The sequence below is a fragment of the Patagioenas fasciata genome, chromosome 9 (genome assembly GCF_037038585.1).
Source record: "Patagioenas fasciata isolate bPatFas1 chromosome 9, bPatFas1.hap1, whole genome shotgun sequence".
NCBI classification, from domain to species: Eukaryota; Metazoa; Chordata; class Aves; order Columbiformes; family Columbidae; genus Patagioenas; species Patagioenas fasciata.
Window position 1 is genome coordinate 25,342,960 of NC_092528.1, and position 17,201 is coordinate 25,360,160.

The 17,201-nt window shown below is 44.3% G+C and overlaps 1 long non-coding RNA gene across 4 annotated transcripts in view; it reads right to left on the minus strand.

Moving 5' to 3' along the window:
• Positions 1-17,201, minus strand: part of LOC139828606 (uncharacterized) — a 104,817-nt gene that overhangs the window by 45,801 nt on the left and 41,815 nt on the right. For 2 of the 4 annotated variants that reach the window (XR_011740410.1, XR_011740408.1), the window contains exon 4: positions 1,017-1,219. The exons of 1 other annotated variant lie outside the window; for it this stretch is intronic. This is a non-coding gene — a long non-coding RNA (uncharacterized lncRNA). Of the gene's footprint in view, positions 1-1,016; positions 1,220-7,185; positions 7,366-17,201 lie in introns of all 4 variants that reach the window. One more of the 4 variants, XR_011740409.1, reaches the window with a different exon arrangement.

Here is a 17,201-nt window from a genome sequence, read left to right on the forward strand (position 1 = left end):
TAACGATCCCATGGGCTTAGCTCCATTCCTCTATACATCACATATTCTTTACAGATTAGTGGCTTTCAATGTTGCCTTTTTGCTTCCAGAAAGCCTCTCTGCCCATCCCTTAGGCTGGTACAGAAACTAAGGACACAGCCTTGAAAGGTGCCAAGCAACTTCTGCCTCAGTGAAGGCAGCAGGAGTTTAAAATGCTTAGAATTGAGCCCTTGCAATAAATGATTGACACAATGAATGGCAGTGATTGACAAGCACATCCTAATACCATCCTTGTACAATCCCATATTACATTTACCACCATCAAAGAAGGTGTTGCAGCTGGTCACTGTAAGGTAATTTCAGTCGCCTCTACTCTGCTCTGATTCCTAAGCATTAGGGAATAAACCACCAATATAACAAATTAGAAAGCAACATACGTTAGGAATCTGCTGCAACTCCAGCCCTCAGTGACTAGCACAGCTTCAAGTGTAAACAAACAAAAGCTGCAATTTGTGCCAACTGTTTACTCTGATTTTAAGTCAGGGTTAGCTTTGCCAGTACAAATTATGCCTCCCTTTGTCTTCAAGAAAGCTGGCCACAGACTAGAGGAATTGAGACAAATTTTTTTGTATTAAATAAGCTGTCTGATTAGATAGATCCTTTTACACCAGTTTTTTCTTCTCCACTAATGACCAGGGATTTTACAGCATTTATTATATCCCTTGTCTTCCACCATTACTCAAATATAGACTTAGCCTATATTCTCACTTGAAGTTGGGCAGAGAGAGATCCAGCTGCTGGTGCAAAATCACAGCATGAATGTTAGTGAATGAGATCAAACTACTGGGAAATTCTTCACCCTGTTAATGTAAGTCGTGAAACTCCCATTCAAATCTGGGGTCATTAAAGCAGAGTGTTTATCGTTTTCTTGGCTGTACACAAGTTGAGTATCCCAGATGAGATTCCATCTCCCAGATAGTTCCCAGCATGGATGGACTAGTGAATGGTGAAAATAAACTGTTAATGGTTTTCCTTACCCTGGCAATGAAGAACCTCTTCATGGGATGTTGCTTTGCACAAGGGCTTGCACAGAGAGTGGGTTTGGATTCACAGGCGAGGGCATGGGACTCCCAGTCAAGTGAGAATCTGAAGCTTTTCCATGACCATCTTTGTCATGTTTCTCTTCCAGTTGCCCCATCTGGAACTCTTGCTTGTTTTTACCATCTAACATTTCAACAGCCTAAAAACAAGCAAAACAACCCCTTTAAACAAGCAAAATGTTTGATCAGATCTTTTATATAAATGAAATGCTAGTGTATGCCAGGCATCTGAACTTGGTAAAAATAAATGAGTGCTTCAAACCCACTATTGTTCTCAAGGTCTCTGACCTTCAAAACATCATTCTATTCTATTTGTAAACAACATAGACATGACAGAACATGTGAACACCACTTCACCCTTTGGTAGCAGCATCTATCCCAAGACTTCAGAGTGTTCTGCAAATATTAGCTAAGACTCTCATGCCTCTAAAGAACTCCTACTCTTCTACAAATATTAGCTGAATCTCACCCCACGCCACTCAGTTTGTAGAAGGTTAGTGCTGTTCTCCAGGTTAAGAAAGGTTGAATACTCTGGTGAAGGTTATTCAAGAGTTGTGTAAAAGACTCAGGCAACAGGAATTCAAGTTTCTAAGACTTTCATGTATGCCTGAACCTTTGGAAACTTTTCCAGAGTATCATCCAAACCTGCACTCCACTTCTGGGAACTCTAATAACACCAGACTCAAATCTAAACCAATCCAGGTTTAATTTATACAAAAGAAAGCAACCAAGAAAACTAAAACACTAGGTAAACCCCTCAGCTCCTCTCCCCCACACCTTTTTAAGTGCCATAGTCATTTAGCCTTTTGTGCACAACCAGGTAAACCAAGAAATGGGAGGCCTGAACTTGAGCTTAGCAAGGAACAAGAAGTAGCACAGAGCCTGAGAGCAATACACCACACAGCTTAAATGAGCAGGGATGAACGTCAGTTGAACTCACTCAGGTTTCAAGCAAATAGCAGTTTAGCGAAGGTGCACTGGTAAGGCTGGCCCGGTTGCTAGATGCCAAAGGTAACGCCATGGTCAATTCTATGCAGTAAATAGCCTAAACTTCCTAGGAGGACTCGTTGGAGGCAATTCATTTCCAAGGCACAGAAAACGTGCTTGGCTTTTGCTAATGTCTCTCTTTCGCATCTTTTGTAAAACTAGCCATGGATATTTATTTAATGGAAGTTTTCAACACATCTTGTCAAAGGGCATCACTCCAAACTCTGGATGAAATGTCAGTGTACATTGATTTTGAATCTCACGTGTCCCTACCCTCCCTCAGAGGGTAGGGACACCTTCTCTCTGTGTAGTTTTGGGTCACTCAGACTTCCCAAACAGCCCATCTACTTCAGGATTATCATAAGAAGTAAGTCTCACAAAGCTGGAGACTCAGAGCACGCATGTTGCAGAGTTGAAATACAAAGTAAAGTTTCCAAATATGCTTTTCTTGCCTGTAAATCACAGTTCATTTCTATTAAGGAATCAGCTAAGAAGAATATCTTTCTAAAGGAGTAATACTACTCCACAGCTATAAAATCATACCCAGTATAAGATGATAAATACAATACCCGATCTGTAATTATAGACAATGTGTTAGAGTTCCTCCCCCAAATCCCCTGAATTTTCTAATTTTTATGCAGTCTTCAGTCTGCATCGAACCTAAACTGACAGACCTGAGTGATGTTGGCACTGGAGAAGGAAACGATGTGAGATTAAAGTTCTCCAGATGGTTAGTTTATTGTTAGATAGAAGGAGCCAGTCCACATGGGTGTTGGCTTTTGGCCTTTTTACAAGGTATTGTTGACTTTTGTGACCGTTACACAACAATGATAATGAGCATCCCCAGAGCTTTCCAGGCACTGCAGAAGCAAAAAGAGAAGGTCAGCAAACAACTTCATGACAGCCTACAGGTATTATCTAGTTCCCTCAGCAGGATGGAAGTGTACTTAAAGCCACAGGTAAAATGCCGAGCGAAAACCAAGAGGTAGGAGCCTGAGCCAGCCAGCCAAATCCAGAAGGAAAAGAAAACCTTGATCAATAACTTAGGGTTGGATGGGAAGGTCCAATGCAAGTGGAGCGATAGATTGTTTCCCTGAATGTCTCCGGCTCAAGACTGGGTATTTTCTGGAGGTAAAACAGAGTTCCCAGCTGTTGGTTGAAGGGTAACCATGCAGATTTTGGTGGCACAACTTATGGAGTTAATAAAACTAGAACAGCCAGTCTCAGTTTTTGATACAGCAGTTCAAAGTGGGGAAGAAAAAAAAAAAAAATAAAAATATCTGAAACCCACTTTCCCACTTATTCTGTGACTCAAATTGCTAGAAGGAAGAGAGAGTTCTTCAATCAATAGAAGTGATTTTTCAATCAGTAGAACTGATGCACAAGCCAAAAGGGCTGAGAAACACTCCTGCTCTTCATAAGAAGCCTGCAGGACTGTGCGGCCAGATTCCATCTTCCAAGAGGTCTACTGGAGGTCGTGCTCTCTGACTGGCAGCGTGCTCACTTCCCAGGCACTCTGACCTTGCCTCTTGGCTATTACACGTCCTGCTCCCATCCCCTCACCACCTCTCTCCTGAAGCTGTGTTTGCAGTTAAACACAGTGCAACCCTGAATATGGTTACCAGTTCTCATCATTTCTGGAGGCTTGAAATGCTTCTGAGGCAATACAGTGGGGCAGAATCTTGTGATCCTGGAGTTTCCTTTTCTCCAGAAATAAGTTAAAAAGCTGTTAAAATGGAAAGTCTTAATCTCCTCACGCTGCCCCGCTGCAGATGGTGCAGAGAGGTGCTCAGCTGGAGTTGTCCTAGCAAAAGGCATATGCAGAAGGACAGACAACATGGTTGCTGTACCACTCCCACTTCACTGCACAGAGCCCCAAAGGCTCCTCGTGTGACTCCCCTGAGCTGAAACTGTATCTGTGGGCTCCAGACTCCCTTGGCGAGTCCCATACCCTCCCATTCACACAGGTTGCAATCAGCACTGCCAAGAGGCCACAGTAGCACAGGCAGGTTCCCATTCTGCAGGATACCATACAAATGTGAGCTAAGACACTCCCTGCCCTGAAACACTTTATGTTTAAGCAGAAAAGAAAACCAAATGATAACAAAATAAAGGGATAGCCCTAACGAGCACACACAGCTAATCCAAGAACCTGGGCTTTTGTTGGAGAGCAATGCAAGGTTTACCACTGATGCTGCTGTTGATATTTCTAACAGACCAGCGGAGGCACAACACACCTGGTGTGTATGGTACTTCCCACAGGCTGTGCAAACATCCGGGGAGCACTTGAAGCTCAGCAAGCTTGTCTTTGATGTTGGATGTGAGGATGAACAGAGGATGAATCTATCTTCGAAGCGATGTCTTCATACCTATCAACTTATGCCACACCACAGTCTTCTTTTGAAGCAAGAGCAGCTACATACCATTCTCATATTTGCTTTCCTGCTGCTCCAGCCAACTGTCCATGAGGAGGTCACATCCCCTCTAACAACTTCTTTGCTTTGCAGCTTGCTTCTGCTCATTTCAAAGGAGCTGTCAGTGTTATATTCTTTTCATAGAACCCCAGGCAACTTCTAACCTCAAAATTAAGCAAAACAAAGACCTTTGAATATTTTCCAATTAACCTGAGATTGACACTAACATTTTTCTCTCGGTCTTCCCACTATTTGAACAATTGGATTTTTCCTGCATGCCCCAGTTGCCTGGCCTTTTGCAGCATCAAAGATCTAAGCAATTCCTTTCTCAAAGATCACTCTGGTATTCAAAACAGAGGCCCTTTTCTGCTAAGTTCACTTCTACGCTGCTCTTCCAGGTTGTGTCATTTAGCAGCAGAGATCAGAGAAGCCTTGCAGCAGCACAAATCTAGGGAAGATATCAAAGAAGAGACAGCATGGCAGGTTTCTCATATACTAGCATTGAGGGTGAGTTAACACTGCTGAAAGCCTTCAGTGTTGCATTCTGCTCTCAGTCTCACAGCATAAATATCCAGAGAAATGCCTTGCTGTCATGACAGAGGGTTAGTTCTGAATGTCCAGAGCCAGCAGAGAGGATAATTGCAATGCCATAAAAAAATGTCAACGTTTGTAATTCATGTAAGAGGCTGGAGGGAGCAGGCACTGTCCCAGTCTGGTGCTTGCAGGAGCACACTGGCCTTCGAGAGCTTGCAGGCACCATGGCCCATTAGCCAAACTTCATTTGAGCTGGTGGCGATGCTGCGACACACAAACCCTCTCACTCGGCTAAAAGGGCAGTTCTGCCAGCAAAGTTGCAGGAGGTTTCTGCGCAACCTGGAACGAAGGGCAGAGGAGGCTCCCAACACATAGTGAAATAGCAGCACTCCCTGCAGATACACAGACCACACAGCACCTAGGGAATGGCCAGCACATTAGAGACAATGTTTTTATACCTTTTATCACCCACTGTTGCTTAGGTAAGGCACATCTAAAAGCTATTGGGCAGATTGCCAGTGTGTCCCAACTGCCAAGGTGGGGAGTTTCCGAGCACTTTCTGTCCATTAGCTTGCAAACGTCCCTTTAAAGAAGGTAAAATACTGTCACCCACACTTCATAGATAGGAAAAGTGAGGCACAAAGTGCTAAGTACCCCAGTTCTCCCTCCCTCCTTTCTAAAACATAAACAACAATAATCCTTCCCCCAGTTACTGGAGCCAAAAGGCTCGTTCAGAAAAAGTGAAGCTGCCTTTTGCCTGGAAACAAGTAGCCAAGAGTAGCTGCAGGTAGAAGCCTGAAGCTTCCTGCAGTGCCTGACACAGTTTTTCTCTGAGATCTTTTCTTCCAGCACATCTCTGGGGTCCTTGTTTGTACTCAGGAAAACATGCTGTGCTCTGTATGCTCAAGGAGTTCACCTTCAATAAATAATCCAAACAAAGGGAGCCAGTGCTGGCACAGTTGCACGGGTTGCTGCAGGGAGAGTTTGCAGCAAAGTCAAAGTCACGTTTGCTGGTGGCTGCTGCCACTTGCTGGGAAGGAATCCAGCCCCTAAAGGGGAACACTTAGGGATATCAAGAGCAATTTCACCTCCATTAGTTAATATCAAATATAAAGGACACTTTCCAGTACATAGCAGTCATTGCCTCCTCCAAAGACAGTCAAGAAAGATCTGGGTTTTAGCATCCCTAAATGATAAAACAGAAGTCTACCATAGATGTTCCACCTGGCCTTTTGCTAAACAACAGCCTACCTCCTCCAGACTCTCCTCTGCAAAGCCTTATGTTTCTCTACCTGGAAAAACCCAGGAATAAAAGAAGTTTCCTCTCTTCCATGAGTCAAATATGCCAGTGACAGCAAAGCATATAACAGAAATAATAATTGCCTAGAAGAGATGAAAGAAATTCTCCCTTAAGGTCTCCACCGCCACTGTGCTCCTACTACAGCTTCCAAATGCCAGAATTTCTGACAAAACCTGGATCAGAAAACAACTTCACTGCTAAATAAGCGCTAGCAGAAATAGGAAAACAGCCCTGCACACCGTCATACTCCCTGAAAGACTGAGCATGCCAGCAAAGGCAGCACAGACTCTCAGAGCAGTAAATAACCAAGCAGGCAGAGCAAACAAACATTTGAAATTCCATATGGCAGAAAACCTCTCTTTGGAAGGAGGGGGTGAAAACAGTTTTGTCAGAAAGGAGGAAGTTTTCTCCCCTTCCCTTCCCTTTTCCCCACTTCCCCAGCCCTTCCTTCTCTTGTTTACTTTGTTTCCCCGTTTCTAACCAAGTAAAAGAAAATCTAGTATTTGTGGAACTGGGCTCTTTCTGTTTAACTCCAGCTGTGCCCACAGCCCACATACTGGCTTGGTAAAATTTGCCCAGTCTGACAGAGTGGTTTCTCAAGCTTGAAATAAAACCATAGTGACTTCTACACTACTAAAATGACTGGCCCTTGGTGGGACTAGCAATTATTTATGAATTCCAAAGAAAAAGCTCGTTGCACGGCACAGCACCGTGTCTGAGGATGCAGGGGATTTCTGGGCTTTTTGCTCTAGCTCTTCAGTCTGTTTTGAAATATGGCAGCAAGGGGAGCTCCACAACAAACAAAAATTAAAAAAAAAAATAATAATAAAAATAAATAAATTCCACAGAAAACAGCTCAGAGGATTTTTACCTGTCACAGGTGTGGGGTTGGAGGGACCTCACTGTTAGTCTCAGGTCAAGGAAGAAGCAGCATCCAAATTCAAAGAGAATCTCCTGCCAGGAACACCACCCATAAGGTTTCTTGAGGGAGCCGTGCTCTGCTGTGGTCCCCAGCACAGGGTAGCTGTACCGCTTTCTTGATGGGGAATACCTGCATGCATAGACCCAGAGATGAAGAAGGCGGCAGTTGGTTTCCTTATGTTTTATTTGGGAGGAGTGGCTGCTTTGGGTTCTAACATCCAGCCCTTGTCAGAGAGGGTCTGGGGTCTGCAATTGTGTTATCTAGTATCAGAAAGTCCCCTTGTGCAGGGACCATAGGAGCAGATGCTGACAACAGCCAGGCAGCATGAAAACAAACCTCAGCACAAAAAGGCAGGACATCATGAAATGAGAGTCCTTGGGAAAGGAAATAGAGAGAAACCAAAGCTGAAATCTTGATGCTTCTAGGAGATGTGGAGAGGCATAACTGAACAGGATGAGACATGGCCAGCATAGGGTTGCACAAGGGCAGGCTGAGGGTCTGAGCAGGGCCAGCAGCCTCGGCCAGCTGGGGAAGGAGCAGCAACACCTCTCTGCAACCAAGGGCTGCTTCCAGGCCGGCAAGCAAAACCTGTCAGTGCCAGCCACGCTGCTGCTTTCTATTTGTCTGCTCTCTGAGGTCTGGCAGACAGACTCGCCCTTCGATGTCCGCCTGGTCAGCGCCCAGTATAACACCAAGGGCTTCTCAGTCCTGCTTGAAGGGAGAGAACAAACCTTTGCCCAGGAGAGCAGGGAGGAGGCAGACAAGCCTGCCTTGCTTTTATGTGTTTTCAGACTGAACATTTTGGAAGGAGTTTGCCTCGGACTGAGTCTCTGTCTGGGATTAATTCAGCTCAAATTTGTAGTCACCGCAGGCAGCAGGGAAGCTGCAATAGCTATTAGAGGACAAGCCGAAGAAGTAAAAGCATGCAGGGACAAAAGAGTAGCCCTTGCCTTTACCTAAAAACAGAAAGGAGGCACTGAGATCCAAATTAAAAAGGAACTACTAGTCACCAGAACTAGCAAGTCACTGCGGGCTGGCCAGCAGCAGGACAGCCGCCCCAGCCGCAGCCTGTCTGCCAGCAAACGGCTCTGGCACCGCAAGCGCGGCACACCCTGCTCCGGCGCTCAAGCCCCAGCCGAGCAGCCCAGAGCCGACTGGTAAGGCCAACGGAGCTGGGAGTGGCCGTGAACTGTGGGGATGGAGAGAAGTGGCCAGCTTGCCTCCTCCTGCAATCATTGCCGGTGAGTGCTTCTGAGATGTTGGTGTTGGTCTTTCTTTGGCTGGTGGACTTGAGTGGCCAAGAAACCCAGAAAGAACAGACTGCAAAAGGAGATCAGGCCATTGCATGGCAGAAAAAAATGCAATGAGACAGTTCAGCACCCAGCAATATCACCCAAGACGACTGACAGCCTTTCTGCCCTTGCACACACAGACACCACTGTCAAACCCTCAACGTGGTGGCAATTTTCCACCTGAAGGCTGGAGGTGGTTTCCCATCCACTCATCTTGTCTCCTTTGGCTTCGTGCAGGCACCAGGCAGCGCCGAGCCCCCGTGGTCCCTGCCCGCATGCCATTGCCTGCTCGGACAGGAGGTGGCAGCATGTGGTCACCTATAGCACCCGGGAGCTTCTCCCGGAGACACCGTGGTACCCGGGAGAGAAATCATCCCCGACGCCCAGGGACGGGGCAAAGAAGGCAGGAGGTGTTTCCTGAGAGCATCAATCCTCCCCGGGGTGCATCTTCTCCCCATCCCTGCCCGCCGGCTCTGCAGCCCCCATCCAGTTTCACACACCACACCCTGGAAGCACTTTGTCACAAACCGAGATTCTTTTAAAAACCACACCATATTGAGAAAACAGATGGCAGCAGCTAGGAAGCTCTGATTATTATTGATTAATTCGGGATTATGGCTGGCAATAGGAGATATTGGGAGCAGCAGAAATTAATGCAGATGTTACCACTGGAAGGGGAAAAAAATCCCGTGAAGCAAAAACACAAGGAAAGAGAGAGGCGTGCTGCTCAGGTGCCTTCTTGCTCTCAACAATCAGGACTCAGGCTCAGATAACATCATGATCTGAAAATGTTCGTCCCTGACATAATCTGTCAGACTTCACCAGAATAAAACTTTTTGTGAAGTGTTTATTTATTAATATTCTTATTATTTAAAATAGCAACTAGAATTATTTTCCAACATTTTGAAATTTCCATTTCCATCTGCCAGCTAAGGAAACACCAACAGGCAATGAGACCAGCTCAGATGAAACAGGGAATCCCAGAAATCTGTTCCCACTGGATCCCTAGGGCTACCTTCCTAGGATCTCTAAAACCTGAAAAACCGCTGGGTTTTAGAGTTCCTACAAGTCATCTTTCCAGAGCTGCAAAGGAAATTTGAGGGTTTGGTAATAGTGTACTGAATCAATGACACAAAACAGCATGGACATCAGTGCAAGGAACTGACTGGGACACCCTGTTGTCCAGCCGCCAGCTTGGCCCCTACCTTCCATCCCACCTCCGCAGCCTGGCGCCTGGGTCACTCCAAACTCTGTCCCCATCCAGATGTCCATTTCACACAACCATCCTCCTGGCAGGGCGCTGCAGGCTTAGTTTGCTCCTCTAGTGCCAAAGGTAACTTGATCTTTCAGTGAAAACAGCTGTGACAATTGAAGTTGCTCCTTCAATCAGTTTGTTTTTTTCTAATTTTTGTATGCTGGACCTTGCATTTTTCAGGTAATATCTACCCTTCCAACAGGAGAGGTTCACACACTTGACGTCTGCCAGAAGTGTCACCACATAGAAACCAGCAAGCAGTATTCATATCCTTCTCCCAGAAAACAAACAAACAAACAAACTAGACCTGCTTCTTCAGAGAAACCCCTAGGAAACATAACGGATCACAGAATGCAGTACTGAACGGCAACTCAAAAAGTCATTGACACCATCCCCAGCATCCTGACATAGTCATCTCCACTTAAAAAATTTCTGGGTTATTTTAGGCATTGACTTTGAGGGTTTTTTTTGGCAGGTAAAGGGCATGTTTGTGTTTGTTTAGTTTGTTTTTCACAGTCTCCAACAAGGAAAACTGTATAACCTTGTTCAGAAATCCGTTCAAGATTAACTCCTGTTACCTTCTGAAAATACTGTCTCATCTCTAGTCTTGATCACATTTTCTGTTTCAAGGTAAGCCCAAGACTTTTGGCCCTATCCACAGGCAATGTGAATATTTCTACTTTGCAGTATCCGTTTATGTGTTTGAAGGCTATTCACCGTTCCCCATCTCTTCACCCTTCAGAACCCTTCAGGTAGAGACAACTTGATGTAATGGCAACTCACATCCGTTCAAATTTATTTACTTTCTTAGAACATTTCAAATATAACAAATAACAGGAAATAGAGGGACAGATCTTGAACCCAGCAGCTCTTCAGTAGTAATCCAAAAGTGGCATTGTTTATTTGGGTTTTGGGGTTTTCTTCTGTTTGATTTTGGGGTATTGTTGATGTTTTGGGTTTTTTTTTAAACCAGATGTACAATCGGTTTACCAAAGACTGTATCAAAGAAGATGTAGACTTGCCTGCTTTACAGGTTACTATGGAGACATCCTTTCCTTCATTATTCTGTAAACAGACAATGTTACATGGAAGGGAATAGCTTTTATTTTTGGTCATTCAAAAATTGCCCATGATTAGAGCATTTCACATGTTATGAACTAGTAAACACCTCTGGTGAATTGGTTTGTTTTATGCCAAGTTTGGCCAAGGGGAACTCAAATGACCAAGAGATGAAGGTCAGAGATATATATTTTGCAGCCTTATAATTCTTCTTTTGAAGTCCTATGAGAGAGCTGGTGGCTTCAAAGTTCTGGAAAACTTTGATATCTGTCCCCAGAATAACACAGGCAAATTCTATCAAACATTAATAATTACACCCCTTTCTCCTCAAGCATGTTTCTAAGGAATTATTGTAAAGTACTGTGCACAGCATCAGAGTAGGAGAACTGAGAGTATCAAATATTTGATATCAATACCACTGTCGATTCCCAATGGTCACGACTACTACATACTTTTATTTTAGATCCTTACAAGTAAACTGCTAGCCCTTTTCTGTAATAAACACCATGGCAACACCATTATCTGCAATTTATGTGTCTCTGAAAATATGCCTTCAACTTTCCCTTTTTTATTTCACCAGCACTCTCCAAATGCCCAAGGTAGAGGATCTCTTAATCTTGGCCCTTAGTCCTGCTTCCTTTGTAACAACTTCTTGACAGTTCACCACAGTTTGCAGAAGCTACAAGAATTTCCATCTATTTCTGTTGTTTATAGCACAGTTTTCTTCCTATAAGGGTTTCCCAGAAATCAGATCTAGAAATAAGACAGTCAAGGATGCAATAATGAGTCAGGATACAAACCAAATGAAAAATGGGCAGCAAAAGAACAGCAAGTGATAAGTAGAAGCAGGATACGTAACCCATCAAGAGAGGTGGCTCTGGCAGGAAAATCTTCAATCAACCAAAATCTGGGTCCCAAGCCACATATGCAACATCCCTGTTGGACAACATTCTTTTGGAGAAATGGACACAAACAGCACTCCCGCATAACCAGGGCTCACTCATGTCAAAGGCACACAAAGCCCAAGCACTTGGGGGTCTTCAGAAGTGCTAAGGTCACCAAGCTGACCAGCAGTGACAGGACAGAGGAGGTTTTCATCAGACACCGTGAGGACACTATAGCTCTGCAAACCAGACCTCTCACTTTTCAAAGCAGGAATAGCATTTAGGGCAGGTAGCTAAGTCATCTGAAATGAACTCTACCAGACTAAATCCACAAGTATTTGAGGGCTGAGAGCTGTAGGTGTTTCCCCAGCACACAGTGGTATCAGTGCCAACAAAACCTTGAGCGGAACCTCAGAGTCTTTGTCTGTCGTTGTCACAAGACACCTAAACACAGCAGCATAGAGGGGTGTAGCACAGCGTAAGGTACTGGAATCTGAGGATACAGGTTAAAAAGAAAGAAAACACCCCCTCAAAAAAGAATCCTCCCTTCTTTCCTTTCCAGCCGCAAAGAGTTTCTGCTCAGTTATTTACTTTGCAAAACCACAGTTATTCCAATGCTCTTTTTTTTCTTGCATGGAAATATGGATGATTACCAGAAAAACAAATAATTGGGATGAAGCCCAGTTGGATATCACTGAGGCAACTGAGTATGCCTTGTGGAGGAGGAGAAGAGAGAGTTACACAGTTAGGAACTGTCTGTTGTCACATTTAGGATAAACATGACAAGCAAGAGCTGCTTGTCCTCCTGCTACTGAGGACAAACGAACTACTCACAGTCAGGAAAAAATTGTCATCCACTTTTTCTCAGGAATGAGGTTTAAGAATCTGACTCAGGAAGTTACTTGGAAATACCCCCTTTTCTACCCAAATTCACGTAAGCATATAAACACACATGCTTTTCCTTAAATTCCATCGTATTTTCCAGAATTTAAACCTGTGCTAAAATACTTTCTTGAACTGCTTTTTTATCTTCCAGGATTAAATTTGGACTAGTCACCTCCTGGGGGAGATGAGATGTCTCTTGGTCTACCCAGTTCTCACGACAGAGCTTACCCTGATTTTCAGTAGTCACGATAAAAAAACCACTGCAGTAGCTCAAAACTCAAAAATGAGACCTTCCTAGGTCAATCCTCACATTTTTAATTGAAGTACAGAAGAAAGAAAGATGAGCTTGTGTTGAGGCTGTGATAATCACACCTATTTTCTGTCCCCATGTAGAGTTTTCTCCATGTGAGTACACGTGAAATTTTCTGGTCATCTGGAACTGAGGAAGGTCCAAAGTCTACCTCATCTGCTCTCCAGCTGAGTGCCTTCTCCTATCTACAACAATTCTTTAAGAAAAAAACTTCCTTAGCCAACAGCTTGTTTCTATTTTTCTCACACATCTTCCTATAGCTGTCCCCTTCTAAGTCTGTCACAGCATTATGGGTCAAGACAGTAAAATATTGACAAGGTGATATTGCAGATATGAAAACCGATGACAGAGCCAGCATCCAAGCTAGGTAATAACACAGTTTCCTATGTCTTAGCTCTACCAAGAAGTATAGAGAAGTGTAATAAAGAAGGAAGCAGCTATATACAACAGGCACATTATTCTTACGCAAAAATAATATTGCCAAGAAGGACCTTGGGATGCTACAGTCACCCATAGCTTCAACCATACAGGGTTGAACCTTGCAGGGTGGAAAAGTAGCCTTTGATCTGCTGCCACCTTTCCCTCCATCCCAGAACTTGAGGCTGTCGTAATGACGCTCCTGAGCTACTGCCACTACTTCTGTCTCCAGCTCTTCTCAACAGCCAGATACAGCCCTACGTTGAAATAACTTCCACTCATAAGAATCTGTCAGAGAAATGTCTAAGAAAAAGCAGTTAACATCAAATGCACTCAGTGACTTTTACTTCTGACATTAGCCTGCAACCTTAACTCTGGAATTCTTCACACATCAAAGGCTCAGGGCACTAAGCACAAATTGATGGTTTTACAAGTAACAAATAGCACGAGTGTGTATGAGTAGAACAGATGCTTGTGGTCCTCAGGGTGGCACTGACCAAAGAGAGCTATGAATAAGTCAGCACTGTGAGCTCATAACTCAGATGCCCCATGTCTCAGCCGGGCCAGAGCAATAGATTTCTTGCCTCAAACACAATTCTCTTCAGATCCAGCTTGTATCTTTTTCACTAAGGCTATAGCCCTGAGTGCCTCAGGGAAGAAGAGCCAAGGACATCCATCAGAGCCAACAGTGAGAAAACACTCTGAATTATTCATAACACTCAAATAGCAAAATTAAAATTAAACTACCTTACATGACAATGGGAGATATGCTAACACTGAAGAATTCCAGGGTTACTTTTATGTGCTGTACAGTGAGCTAAAGCTGGAATGAAATACTTAAAGGCTAAAAGGCTTGCCTGTTTGTTAGCTCTGCGGATGGATATATTTCTTGTTTCGTTTACATTTATATCAAGTCTTTACGTAACTGTCGGCTTCATACCCAAGGCTATCTTCCTGAATCAAAATCTCTCCTGTACTGGTAGCAGAAGAATAGACTGCTTCTAGCTTTTTAGCTTGTTAATAATGAACTTGCTCTTGTTTGATTCTCCTTGTCCCCTTCTCCCTGTGAGATATCTGCCTTGGGAAGTACATGGCTTTTGCATCAGTGTTCAAATCAGTTTTCTGTACTTGCTTAGATGGCTGTCAGGGCTAGTTTTTGAGGTACGGTCTCCCTTTGATAACTCCCGACAAGCTCCGCTAGAGGAAAGCCAGTTCCCAAAATATATTTCTCTCACACTTGTTTTTCAGGGTTCTCCACTCTGCAAGGACTGACAGTGTGGTAACGAGAGGCACTCCAGACTGGATTTAATGCTACCATATGCTAGACAGAATGAGAATCCATACTGCAGGAGAGCAGCCGGTACATTTCCACATTGACAGAAGCCTGATTGCAAATTGCATTCAGTCTCAACAGCTCAGTTCACTGCACACAGATGCTATGGAGGACTGTAAAGTTCACAAGATGTGAGGGAGTATGGCTGAATTTTTAAAAAAGAGCCTTGGCTGATCAGATGCCACAGATATTTGGAGCTGATGCCATGGAAGAAAGTTGCTGCTGCATTTGTTCTGCCAGAAATAAATAATAAGAATGATGTCATGAGCTGTTAGTCAAATTACAAACTCTTGCTAGGCTGATGGTTGTCTGCTGACACAAATGGCAGTATCGGCACTGTCAGATGCTGCTCTTATAACTTGACAGCAAGCACGTAAATGAAGTCAGATAAGAGGAATTCACTCTTTCAAAATAGGTCAGCATGAAATGAGATGGGTTTCCAGTCAGAGTGTGCTGAGTGTCCCTAGGCTGGCTACAAGGTGCATCTCCTAGATGTTAAAACAGTCTTCATGAAGCTGAAGGTACAATGAGACTAAATGACTCGGGCAGGTTTTTCTCTCAGCTGATGTATCCACTCAGAGCTGGATAAGCTCTTCTTTGCTTACTTGGGCATGATCAAACAAATTGACTCTGTTGCCTCTGTCCAGGGCCTGTGCCATAGAAGTACTCAGCTCATCCTAATGGGCATTTTGAAGAACAGGTTGAACAGGGAGACCAAGGACTCTTTACTCCTTGTCCTGAGCCTCTGGGGCACAGATGCAGGACAGGGTGGTATGGAGGGTTTCATTCTCCAAAGCTCCCAGACCAGCACCAATGCACAGATAACTGGAGGACTTTTAAATATGACATGAAGCCATAGTTGCAGAAGTAGTTACTACATGTAAACACAGCCCTTGTGCTGCAGGATAAATGCTCTTCTCCATGTGAATAGAACAAGATCTCTTCCTCCTCTGCCCTGCTCATTAGAAATCATCACAGAGTTCAGCTGCTTAGATCAGTATTGGTAAACGAAGCAGACAATCTTCTCAAGGTCCCTTTTCCAGTCTGACATCTCTATGAAACATTCCCACACTCCTGAAGAATAAGGACAAGCTTTCTTCACCCTCACTGCATAGCCAGCTTGCAAAATTCACTGTTACAGATAGTCACCAAGTCAAACACCGCAGCTGGGTCATTTTATAACTGTTAATAATCCCTGTAGCTTGGAGACTGAAGAGAAGTGTGATCTAAATCCTGCTCTCTAGGACATGAGCCAAGCTTCACCAGGGTCAGGAAGGAATTGCTCCCTCCCCACATCGCATAAGGGATTGCACTGTGTGCCAGGAGCACAGCAGTGTCCTGGGGTTCATTTCCCCCCATCTCCCCCACCATGTGCTACCAGAAACCATGGGGGCAGACAGGAGTGTGCTCCACACCACGCTTCTGGAGTTTCACAGATGAGTGACCATCAGACAGAAGACCCAGGGCTCCAGGTCACTCAGACATGAAAGCATTTGCATAATTTCCTAAAGCCCCATATCAGTGAGGTGGCAACAGCTCCCATGTGCTGCAAGCTGCATCATACAGTTCCAGGAATAAAGTGTTATGGCTCAGCAGTCCCCTGTGGCATTAGCTTTACATTTCTGAGCAACAGCTTCACTTCTAGGCAAAAGGCGTTTTTCAGACTCTTCCTCTAAACACATTCTCTGGGATCAAGCATGCAAATGAAGAAAGAGACTAGCCAGTTTCCCAGAAGGTCTCTTAGTAAAGCCCAAATAAACAAAAAAAGAGATCGTAGAAGAGCTTGGGATTTCAGACAATAAGAAAAGGAGAAGCATTCTCCAGCTCTGCCCACACCACAAGCAGAGTGGGCACTACAGACCTATTGGCAGAGGGCTCTATGTCTAGGGAACTAGGAGGTTTTAATGAGGAGCAAGAACTTTCTACACAGGTCGAACATCAAGCTTCTCCAAGGAAGTCCTCTTTTTCTATCCGCAAAACATTCAAAGTGCATTAGTCACTTGTCACAAGGCTCTTGGTGAGAGCTCAGCTCTCAATCCCAAGCCATAATACAGCAATAGGAATTGCTGGGAGAATGCAGCCAAGTGCCTCAAGTTGTTTGAACAATCAGCAAGAAGCTTTACAAAGGAAGGAAACCCACTGGACTGGGTAGCTGCTGAGCTGGCTGGTAGTGAGCCATGGAGCTGGCATCCTCTTGGGTGTCCATGCAGCTAAGCGAAGTAATTTAGACCTGCAAAGTAGACATGAAAGTTGCATCTGGTTCCCAGATGGAGCTGGATGATCCCAGGAAACTTGTTCTATGCTTCCAGGCATCTAAGTTTCATCCCATGAAGGCAGAAAATCCCTATGCTTTCATGAAGCTCTTGGTTTTAATTTTCACTTTTTTGTTATATAAATTGTTGATTTAGGGTTTCCTTCCATTGCTTGGACTTCTCTTTGAGGCAACCAATTCCCTTTTGCATGCCAACATGGCTGGTTTTGTTGTGCTCTTGCAGCACCCTCTTTTGTGTGCTAAGCAAGCCAAGAACTA